Here is an 11,908-nt window from a genome sequence, read left to right as displayed (position 1 = left end):
AAACCAAAATTAGTGATTTAAATGAGTCAATATACTTCGTAAATAGTCTTCAAACCACAATTAGTGATTTCAATGAGTCAATTGACTTCGGAAATAGTCTTCAAACCACAATTAGTGATTAAAATGAGTCAATTGGCTTCGGAAATAGTCTTCAAACCGAAATTAGTTATTTAAATGAGTCAATAGACTTCGGAAATAGTCTTCAAACCGAAATTAGTGATTAAAATGAGTCAATTGACTTTGTAAATAGTCTTCAAACCAAAACTAGTGATTTCAATGAGTCAATAGACTTCGGAAATAGTCTTCAAACCGAAATTAGTGATTAAAATGAGTCAATTGACTTAGGAAATAGTCTTCAAACCAAAATTAGTGATTTAAATGAGTCAATATACTTCGTAAATAGTCTTCAAACCACAATTAGTGATTTCAATGAGTCAATTGACTTCGGAAATAGTCTTCAAACCACAATTAGTGATTAAAATGAGTCAATTGGCTTCGGAAATAGTCTTCAAACCGAAATTAGTTATTTAAATGAGTCAATAGACTTCGGAAATAGTCTTCAAACTGAAATTAGTGATTAAAATGAGTCAATTGACTTCGGAAATAGTCTTCAAACCACAATTAGTGATTTCAATGAGTCAATTGACTTCGGTAATAGTCTTCAAACCAAAATTAGTGATTAAAATGAGTCAATTGACTTCGGAAATAGTCTTCAAACCAAAATTAGTGATTAAAATGAGTCAATTGACTTCGGAAATAGTCTTCAAACCACAATTAGTGTTTCAATGAGTCAATTGACTTCGGAAATAGTCTTCAAACCGAAATTAGTTATTTAAATGAGTCAATAGACTTCGGAAATAGTCTTCAAACCGAAATTAATTATTTAAATTAGTCAATAGACTTCGGAAATAGTCTTCAAACCAAAATTAGTTATTTTAAATGAGTCAATAGACTTCGGAAATAGTCTTCAAACCAAAATTAGTGATTAAAATGAGTCATTTGACTTCGGAAATAGTCTTCAAACCAAAATTAGTGAGTTAAATGAGTCAATATACTTCGGAAATAGTCTTCAAACCACAATTAGTGATTTCAATGAGTCAATTGACTTCGGAAATAGTCTTCAAACCGAAATTAGTTATTTTAAATGAGTCAATAGACTTCGGAAATAGTCTTCAAACCAAAATTAGTGATTAAAATGAGTCAATTGACTTCGGAAATAGTCTTCAAACCAAAATTAGTGATTTAAATGAGTCAATATACTTCGTAAATAGTCTTCAAACCACAATTAGTGATTTCAATGAGTCAATTGACTTCGGAAATAGTCTTCAAACCACAATTAGTGATTTAAATGAGTCAATTGGCTTCGGAAATAGTCTTCAAACCGAAATTAGTTATTTAAATGAGTCAATAGACTTCGGAAATAGTCTTCAAACCGAAATTAGTGATTAAAATGAGTCAATTGACTTTGTAAATAGTCTTCAAACCAAAACTAGTGATTTCAATGAGTCAATAGACTTCGGAAATAGTCTTCAAACCGAAATTAGTGATTAAAATGAGTCAATTGACTTAGGAAATAGTCTTCAAACCAAAATTAGTGATTTAAATGAGTCAATATACTTCGTAAATAGTCTTCAAACCACAATTAGTGATTTCAATGAGTCAATTGACTTCGGAAATAGTCTTCAAACCACAATTAGTGATTAAAATGAGTCAATTGGCTTCGGAAATAGTCTTCAAACCGAAATTAGTTATTTAAATGAGTCAATAGACTTCGGAAATAGTCTTCAAACTGAAATTAGTGATTAAAATGAGTCAATTGACTTCGTAAATAGTCTTCAAACCAAAACTAGTGATTTCAATGAGTCAATTGACTTCGTAAATAGTCTTCAAACCCAAATTGTTCCTATACCCTCTAAGTCTACTAATGAAAATTATGAAAATCCAGAGAATTTGTCACAATTAGGAAATGCTACCTTGCCGAAGTCAACGTTAATATCAGATATTGAGCAACCGAAATTAGACTCATTCCCAAAATCAAAGATTGGTGGCCGTTCTCGGAAGTTTTAGCGTTTGTTGTTACAAAAAATATGAAATGATCGAGTATTCAGTATTAAGTGACAAAATATTCTGTTTCTGTTGCCGGCATTTTTCGCGATCAAAAGAGGGTGTGTTTACACGTGGTTATTCTGATTGGAAAAACGCGAGCAAAAATTTCGTCAAGCATTTTGATTCGGAAACATCTAGTCATCAAATAGCTTTTGGAACGTACTTTACCTATCTTCAATCGCAAACATTTCGAGCCCAATGAAATGGAAACGCGCCATCATTCAGTATATAAAAGCTAAATCTCCTACCACTCACGAGGCGTTGAAAGAAAATTTAGTTCTCCCATCACAAATAAATCTTCATAATTACTCTAAAGATTTAAGTGCAAAAAGTGGTTTCAATGAAGACGTGTTAAAAGAAATGAGAGAAAAAGTAAACATGTCTTAACCGGACATCAACATTATTTCTCGTTAATATTAGATGAAATACATACAAAAGAAGACTTAATTATTAGATGAATTTTATTTATATTTATATAGATATATATGTATCGACAATTAAAAGATTAACTTTCCTTTGTTATCGGTTTCGTACCATGAAAAGATATATTTCCAAATTTAAATTTAAATTAAATTTAATTTTGAGCAAATTAGTGTGGTCTGCTAGCAGTCACCACCATACTACCCTTCCTTAGAATCGTGGGTCTATCCTGTTTCATATGTCTATATGTAAAACTCGCCGAATTGTTTTTCCCGCTGACAATATTCGGGTAATCGACCACTCGTCGGGTACTAGACAATAATCATAGCCAGTCGCCCGGGTAGAAAAAGGAAAGAAATAAATTAAAAAAAGCATATCCTTCAATGACCTTGAGTGATTGGCTGGCTGGATTCGTACATAAGTTTTGGTTTTGAGAGAGCTCAGAATTCTCTCTGCCGTGAGTGCCTGAGTAACGTTCTAAAGGGTTTCTCTAATTATTTTCATCTATTTTAACTTGTTAGTTGTTATCTAACATTAGTAGAGGGAAAGTAAGGGCGAGACATCGATCCCGGGTTCGGGTTTGGGTTCGGGATCGAAATCCGGGATTTAAGGGATGAAATGGGGGTAAAATCGTCAAAAAGTCAATGTATTTCTGATATTTCTCGCGACGATTTGTTTTTTCGTATATCAACATATTGTGTCCAGGCCAACTTGTTCATTTATCTACGCTTATCTCGAAAGATACTTGAACGTATATCTTATCAAGTTTTATCGTACGGAATAAGTTGAAATGATGTAAAAATTGATAACCTAGGCGACGCGTGCGCAGATTACCCCGGGGGACGCGGTTAATTTGAATTTAAGAGTGTTTTGACGTCATGGAATATTCGTTGTTAAAGTAGAATGGAAATATTTTTTCACTTCATTTTAATATCATTGTAGTACTTAAATATGCTTGACACTTGAACCAATCTCACGAGTATTTCTTAAAACGAATATCTCGATCGCGTTTTATCGTACGAAATAAGTGGAAATTATGATTAATAAACTAGGCAGGAAGATAGCGCGCGCGTGCGCGGATTACCTGGGAGGCGCGGATTGCCCGGGCGCGCGGTTAATTTGAATTTAAAACATGGATTTCGTCTCCGAAATAATTCATGTACCCAAAATTGGACCGCAAGTTTTTTTCTTTTAGGGGAATCTCTATGGGAGTTTAACATTACAATAAAGCTAATAGGTCCAGTTTGGGGTACTTTTGGTCCGAAATGGGGTACATAGGGCCGAAAATGGTGACTTTGGTCGTTTTAAGGGTACTTTTGGTCTAATTTGGTCCATTTTTGGGTACATCAGAAAAGCAGTTGGAAAAACGAAGAGCCTTATTTTTTCCACCCATCTCCAAACTCCAAAAATTTATTGCTATAATTTATTTATCCCTTCCGTAGGTATAAAATAGAATAAAAACCACTTACCTATATTTTAATTACGGTAAATTAAAAATACTTAATTAGTGTACTAAGTTACGTTTAAAAGAACCTTTTGTAACAATTCCAATATGTAAATATAGGTATAAGGATTGAAAAAATACTTAAAATGGTTTTACTGATAAACTCTAAAGGAATTTAACTTTAAAGGGTATCTTAGATTATTGTTTTTAATTTTATTCAAGTTGAAAACGTATTAAGAGTCCTTCAAAGTACTATAAAAGGATTTTATTTACGAACTTAATTCATATTTTCTTCAAACTTTCAATTCGCTTTTATTACTATTTAAATACGGTAAAATATAATTCTTATACACAAATATAGTCAGAAAGATACTATAAAACACTAAAATTAAAATTAAATTAAATTTGTGTGGATAAGATTTGTAAATATCATTTTGAAACTAATAACTTTCACGCTTTATTTAAGTCAAGCCAATAAAAACAATTACCTATATTTTAAATACGGTAAAATATAAATACATTACCGATATGTAAATAGGTAGAATAACACTATGAAAAGTTCCTTTTTCTTCTTTTAATACGACAACACACAACTCTGATACGCAAATATATAAAGAAAATATAAAAACAAATTTACTCTACGTTCGATACGTTAAAATACATTTCCGATACACAAATATAGATAAAGAAATACTATAAAATGTAAAAAGGTAGAAAAATACTACACATTAACCATTATGAATTTAAGCTTACAACATCCTCTATACTCTACATTCAACACGTTAAAATATACTTCCGAAATGCCAATATAGGTAGTAAAATACTACAAAATCTCTATACTTTACCTTCAATACGTTAAATTACATTCCAATATGTAAATATAGGAGGAAAAATACTACAAAAGCCTCTTTTCTTGGCGTTCAATATGTTAAAAAAGATTTCTGAAATGCAAATGTAGGTAGTAAATACTACAAAATCTCTATACTCTACCTTCAATACGTTAAATTACATTCCAATTTGTAAATATAGGTAGTAAATACTACAAAAGCCTCTTTTCTTGGCGTTCAATATGTTAAAATAGATTTCTGAAATGCAAATATAGGTAGTAAATACTTCAAAAGCCTCTTTTCTTGGCGTTCAATATGTTAAAATAGATTTCTGAAATGCAAATATAGGTAGTAATTACTACAAAAGCCTCTTACTCTACGTTCAATACGTTAAATTAATGATATGCCTCCGATCGAATCGTTCATTTTTTCCTATTTAAATATACGCATTTAAATTAGAATTGCTTCTAGTGTTCGGCAGTCGATTAATTTTTATCCACAAATTTTCCGATTTATTTAAAAAACGTTGGTAAAAAAATATCATTTTAACTTATTTAATTGTGTTTTTTACCCAACCAAGCATTTATTTGAATAAAAGTGGTATTTATTTAAATAACCAATAGTTAAATAAAAATTGTTAAATGTTTAAATAATCGAAAGTGAACAAGCCTATTTTTTAAATAAAACAAACAGACTTTAGAGTTGATAAGATTTGTAAATATCATTTGAAACTAATAATTTTCACGCTTTATTTAAGTCAAGCAATTACATTTTTAAAAATGAAAGAAGTTAAACAATATAAAAATTTGTAAATATTGTAAATATTTTTAGGTAATAAAGAAATTAAGAAATGTTTTAATTAAAATATCTTTCATTTTCTACTACATTTTTAAAAATGAAAGAAGTTTAACAATATAATTATTCTAATATAATTTCAAAATCAGGTATTATTTAAAGTTCAAATGCATAATTTAGTGAAGCAATTCTTATTTAAATACTTTTATTTAATTAATTTGTGTATCTGAAATGTATTAATTGAAAAATAAGTGGGTTTTACTATTTATCACGGTTTTTTATATATACATATATATATATATATATATTTGAATGGTTACAAAAGGTTCTTTTAAACGTAACTTAGTACATTAATTTATTTTGGAAGTTCAAAACGTATTAAGAGCCCTTCAGAGTACTATAAAAGGATTTCATTTACAAACTAAATTAATATTTTCTTCAAACTTTCAATTCGTTATAATTTGAATTTAAATGAAAACATCATGGATTATAGGTGCGTAATCTACTATTAGACCGAACTAATTAAAAAAAATACTTAAAGTAAGTGGTTTTACTGATAAACTCTAAATGAATTTTGGAATTTTCTAGAATAGCAAAGTAAAACTAAAACGTAAACCAAGTTTAAAACGAAACTAATAACTGGGAGAAAGGTTGAAGTAAGTAATTTTTTTTGATTTTTCGTTTTTTAATTTTTGAGTTCCCTATATTATTATGAACTAAATTAAATATAATTTTTGAAAATTTGTGATAAAAGATCTGCTCCTTCGTGTTTTAAATATATTTAAAAACTCGAGATTTTAATGACTAATAAAATATAAATTATACATTTGGTTTAGTATTTTACTATTGCAAGTAAAATTAATAGTAATTTCAATTACTTTTTTAGTTTTTTTTTTTGACAAATATGCAAACTATTTAGTTATTTCAAAAACAAATACGTCGAATTATTTGGTATTCGAAATACTATTGGTTAGTTTTTATATCTTTAATTTTATTTTTCAGAACAATTTCTCTTTGTCTAGCTTCTTCTAACTTTAATTTAGATGGCCTTAAAGCCAAGTATTTAACAAATTTTGTAACCAAGTAGATGGAGCTTTAAACAATTTTTCAGTCATGTAGTCAAGGAAATGTTCAAATATACGTGTATTTGGTCATTTTGATGGTCAAATAGCCCAGTATGGAACTGCGAGATGATAGTCAGACATTGAGACGCGGGTGGCGCCCGTGCCCCAGCGTCCACGCCAGCCAGAGACCGTAGTTGCTTTTGGCGTCGGGGGAATGTCCCATTCTAGCGAAAGGTACTTTTTTTTCCGATGGTGAATTATCCCTAGCCGGACAGTTTGGAAAGAATCTAGCATGTTCAAGTTCTGGTACGTCTCCTGATTTCCATCCTTCTAATACGCCATGGCATTTGTAACATCGTACTTCATCGCCCCGCTGAATATAGTAGAATCCAGCCTTCGCTAGTTGCTCCTTAGTGACGTGCGGATTTTTCCAGTGACGAAACGTTTCAAGTCGATACACTTCAATGTCCATAGCTGATCTAGACCAAATACGTTCTATAGTTTCAAATGATACATTCTCTAAGTCTACATTTACCCCTAAGTCTACTAAACCTAATTTTATCAATATGGTTAAATTTCTACCCGTAAAGTAAGTAACTATTTTTTCTTGGTAATAGACTATATTTTTAGACATATTTAAAACAATTTGCATATTGAAAAAAGCGTTTATATTGAGAATTTTAGCGTAGAAATTTAACCATATTGATAAAATTAGGTTTAGTAGACTTAGGGGTAAATGTAGACTTAGAGAATGTATCATTTGAAACTATAGAACGTATTTGGTCTAGATCAGCTATGGACATTGAAGTGTATCGACTGGAAACGTTTCGTCACTGGAAAAATCCGCACGTCACTAAGGAGCAACTAGCGAAGGCTGGATTCTACTATATTCAGCGGGGCGATGAAGTACGATGTTACAAATGCCATGGCGTATTAGAAGGATGGAAATCAGGAGACGTACCAGAACTTGAACATGCTAGATTCTTTCCAAACTGTCCGGCTAGGGATAATTCACCATCGGAAAAAAAGTACCTTTCGCTAGAATGGGACATTCCCCCGACGCCAAAAGCAACTACGGTCTCTGGCTGGCGTGGACGCTGGGGCACGGGCGCCACCCGCGTCTCAATGTCTGACTATCATCTCGCAGTTCCATACTGGGCTATTTGACCATCAAAATGACCAAATACACGTATATTTGAACATTTCCTTGACTACATGACTGAAAAATTGTTTAAAGCTCCATCTACTTGGTTACAAAATTTGTTAAATACTTGGCTTTAAGGCCATCTAAATTAAAGTTAGAAGAAGCTAGACAAAGAGAAATTGTTCTGAAAAATAAAATTAAAGATATTAAAACTAACCAATAGTATTTCGAATACCAAATAATTCGACGTATTTGTTTTTGAAATAACTAAATAGTTTGCATATTTGTCAAAAAAAAAAACTAAAAAAGTAATTGAAATTACTATTAATTTTACTTGCAATAGTAAAATACTAAACCAAATGTATAATTTATATTTTATTAGTCATTAAAATCTCGAGTTTTTAAATATATTTAAAACACGAAGGAGCAGATCTTTTATCACAAATTTTCAAAAATTATATTCAATTTAGTTTATAATAATATAGGGAACTCAAAAATTAAAAAACGAAAAATCAAAAAAAATTACTTACTTCAACCTTTCTCCCAGTTATTAGTTTCGTTTTAAACTTGGTTTACGTTTTAGTTTTACTTTGCTATTCTAGAAAATTCCAAAATTCCTTTAGAGTTTATCAGTAAAACCACTTACTTTAAGTATTTTTTTAATTAGTTCGGTCTAATAGTAGATTACGCACCTATAATCCATGATGTTTTCATTTAAATTCTATAACGAATTGAAAGTTTGAAGAAAATATTAATTTAGTTTGTAAATGAAATCCTTTTATAGTACTCTGAAGGGCTCTTAATACGTTTTGAACTTCCAAAATAAATTAATGTACTAAGTTACGTTTAAGAGAACCTTTTGTAACCATTCAAATATATATATATATATGTATATATAAAAAACCGTGATAAATAGTAAAAACCACTTATTTTTCAATTAATACATTTCAGATACACAAATTAATTAAATAAAAGTATTTAAATAAGAATTGCTTCACTAAATTATGCATTTGTACTTTAAATAATACCTGATTTTGAAATTATATTAGAATAATTATATTGTTAAACTTCTTTCATTTTTAAAAATGTAGTGGAAAATGAAAGATATTTTAATTAAAACATTTCTTAATTTCTTTATTACCTAAAAATATTTACAATATTTACAATTTTTATATTGTTTAACTTCTTTCATTTTTAAAAATGTAATTGCTTGACTTAAATAAAGCGTGAAAATTATTAGTTTCAAATGATATTTACAAATCTTATCAATCCTAAAGTCCATTTTTCAGGTATTAGTAAGTATTTCATACAAACTAACTTCTAAAATATGGATTTAGTTCGTAAATAAAATTCTTTTAAATTACTTTGAAGGACTCTTTATACGTTTTGAACTTGAATAATGTTAAAAACAATAATCTAAGATACCCTTTAAAGTTAAATTCCTTTAGTTTATCAGTAAAACCCCTTACTTTAAGTATTTTTTAATCCGTTCGGTCTAATAGTAGATTACGCACCTATAATCCATGGTGTTTTCATTTAAATTCAAATTATAACGAATTGAAAGTTTGAAGAAAATATTAATTTAGTTTGTAAATGAAATCCTTTTATAGTACTCTGAAGGGCTCTTAATACGTTTTGAACTTCCAAAATAAATTAATGTACTAAGTTACGTTTAAAAGAACCTTTTGTAACAATTCCAATATATATATATATATATATATATATATATATATATATAAAACCGTGATAAATAGTAAAACCCACTTATTTTTCAATAAATACATTTCAGATACACAAATTAATTAAATAAAAGTATTTAAATAAGAATTGCTTCACTAAATTATGCATTTGTACTTTAAATAATACCTGATTTTGAAATTATATTAGAATAATTATATTGTTAAACTTCTTTCATTTTTAAAAATGTAGTAGAAAATGAAAGATATTTTAATTAAAACATTTCTTAATTTCTTTATTACCTAAAAATATTTACAATATTTAAAAATTTTTATATTGTTTAACTTCTTTCATTTTTAAAAATGTAATTGCTTGACTTAAATAAAGCGTGAAAATTATTAGTTTCAAATGATATTTACAAATCTTATCAACTCTAAAGTCTGTTTGTTTTATTTAAAAAATAGGCTTGTTCACTTTCGATTATTTAAACATTTAACAATTTTTATTTAACTATTGGTTATTTAAATAAATACCACTTTTATTCAAATAAATGCTTGGTTGGGTAAAAAACACAATTAAATAAGTTAAAATGATATTTTTTTACCAACGTTTTTTAAATAAATCGGAAAATTTGTGGATAAAAATTAATCGACTGCCGAACACTAGAAGCAATTCTAATTTAAATGCGTATATTTAAATAGGAAAAAATGAACGATTCGATCGGAGGCATATCATTAATTTAACGTATTGAACGTAGAGTAAGAGGCTTTTGTAGTAATTACTACCTATATTTGCATTTCAGAAATCTATTTTAACATATTGAACCATGTACACTGTATCTCTAACCGGACGGGAAAGGCTGTAGCTTCCACCATACAAAATCACCTGCCGCCGCCACCGTCTCTCTCTAAAGGGGGGGAGGTTCAAGAATTTTTAAAGTTTCGGGGCTGTCAAGGCCATATAATTCGTAACGTGGTCGAAAAAACGTTCTTTATCGTTTGAATACGACACCTGGTGAAATAAATTCAAATTATTCTGAGAATTATGGGAAATCGAATTTTCCCAAGAGTTCTTTGAAATTTTTTCAGAAAGATCGTCTGCTTAGGAATAGTTTTTTTAAATCGTTCCTGCATTATCTTCGTAATTTAAAGGGTTATTTAATGATAATGAAAAAGTTGAATACTTTAAACAGGTAAGCAATTTATTCGTAAACTATTCTTTATAGTTTTCGTACATAAAATTATACAAAATATTAAATTTTTATAGTTAAAGTTGAAATTTAAGCCAAGGTGGTAATGTGAGGAATAGAAATCTATTATACATATTTCAAACATGGAAAACCAAAACAAGTAAGTTGCATTTACAGTGTAAACAGAGTCTATAGTGGATAGACTGTGGTGTAAATATAGTTACCGTTGCTATTGCTATGTAGTTTTTAATATGACAATGTTTTTATTTGTAGATTAGTGGTTACGCTGAATGACTTGTTAGTGGCGTTGGAAACCTTAAATTGCATCTCAAGATTTATTAATTGTTTACATTTATTCGTTAATTCATTTAAAGTGTCTTCGTTATTTTTTTCCAGGGTTGAAGACTTCTCTTTAAGCTCCTTATTTTCAAATATCAACCTTTTCATTAATAATTGATGAGTAATGGTATTTTATTATACACGAATGTTCACAGTGGCTGATGGTAAACTCATTCTTCATGCTCATTTGTGGTACTGGTAACGTACTTTCCTCGTTGTTAATAACAACATCTGCTCTTAGCGACAACGTTTCATCCGGAGGAAGAACCAGATAGTTATAACCTAACCGTACTGTGAATAAAAACAAGGTAAAAATGTTATAATTTATTATAAATAAATAATTATAAGTTAATTTCCAACCTTTGAAAGGCTTTAAAACAATATGTTCAAAAGATTTCCAAGGAAAGTAACAAGGGAGAAAATCATTGTAATGTTTGACTCCAGCTGGGTTGAAATGGTATCTGCAGATTTTGCTAGTTGCTGAAGGAATCCAGTTTCAAAATTTGCTTTTGAACTTGTGCATGGTTTAGAAATCATGAGGAGCTGATTGAATCCTACTAATCCATTCCTCTTTCAAAGTCTTGTCCCTTGGAAACAAATGAAAGCTAGCTTTACTCTTGTAGCTGTTTTTCCCACAACCGATAACACAACATCTTGTTCCTCCCCTTTTGGGAGTTTCTGAAGAACTGTAAATAATATACTATCATTAAAAATTGAACATTCAATAAAATAGGCGAAATTATTTATTATAAATTACCTGTTTTGTCTCTCGATCTCATTTGAAAATCATATTTTACACCTAAACTTATTAAGCCTTACCGATAACTTAAGTAGCAGACGATTTATACAGTCCTAGCTAAGCAGACAGAAATCGCGAAAATGTTGATACCCATAATACCTAGC

The sequence above is a fragment of the Leiobunum rupestre genome, chromosome 7 (genome assembly GCF_980474605.1).
Source record: "Leiobunum rupestre chromosome 7, qqLeiRupe1.1.hap1, whole genome shotgun sequence".
In the NCBI taxonomy this organism is placed as follows: domain Eukaryota; kingdom Metazoa; phylum Arthropoda; class Arachnida; order Opiliones; family Sclerosomatidae; genus Leiobunum; species Leiobunum rupestre.
This window is presented reverse-complemented; position numbering follows the sequence as displayed.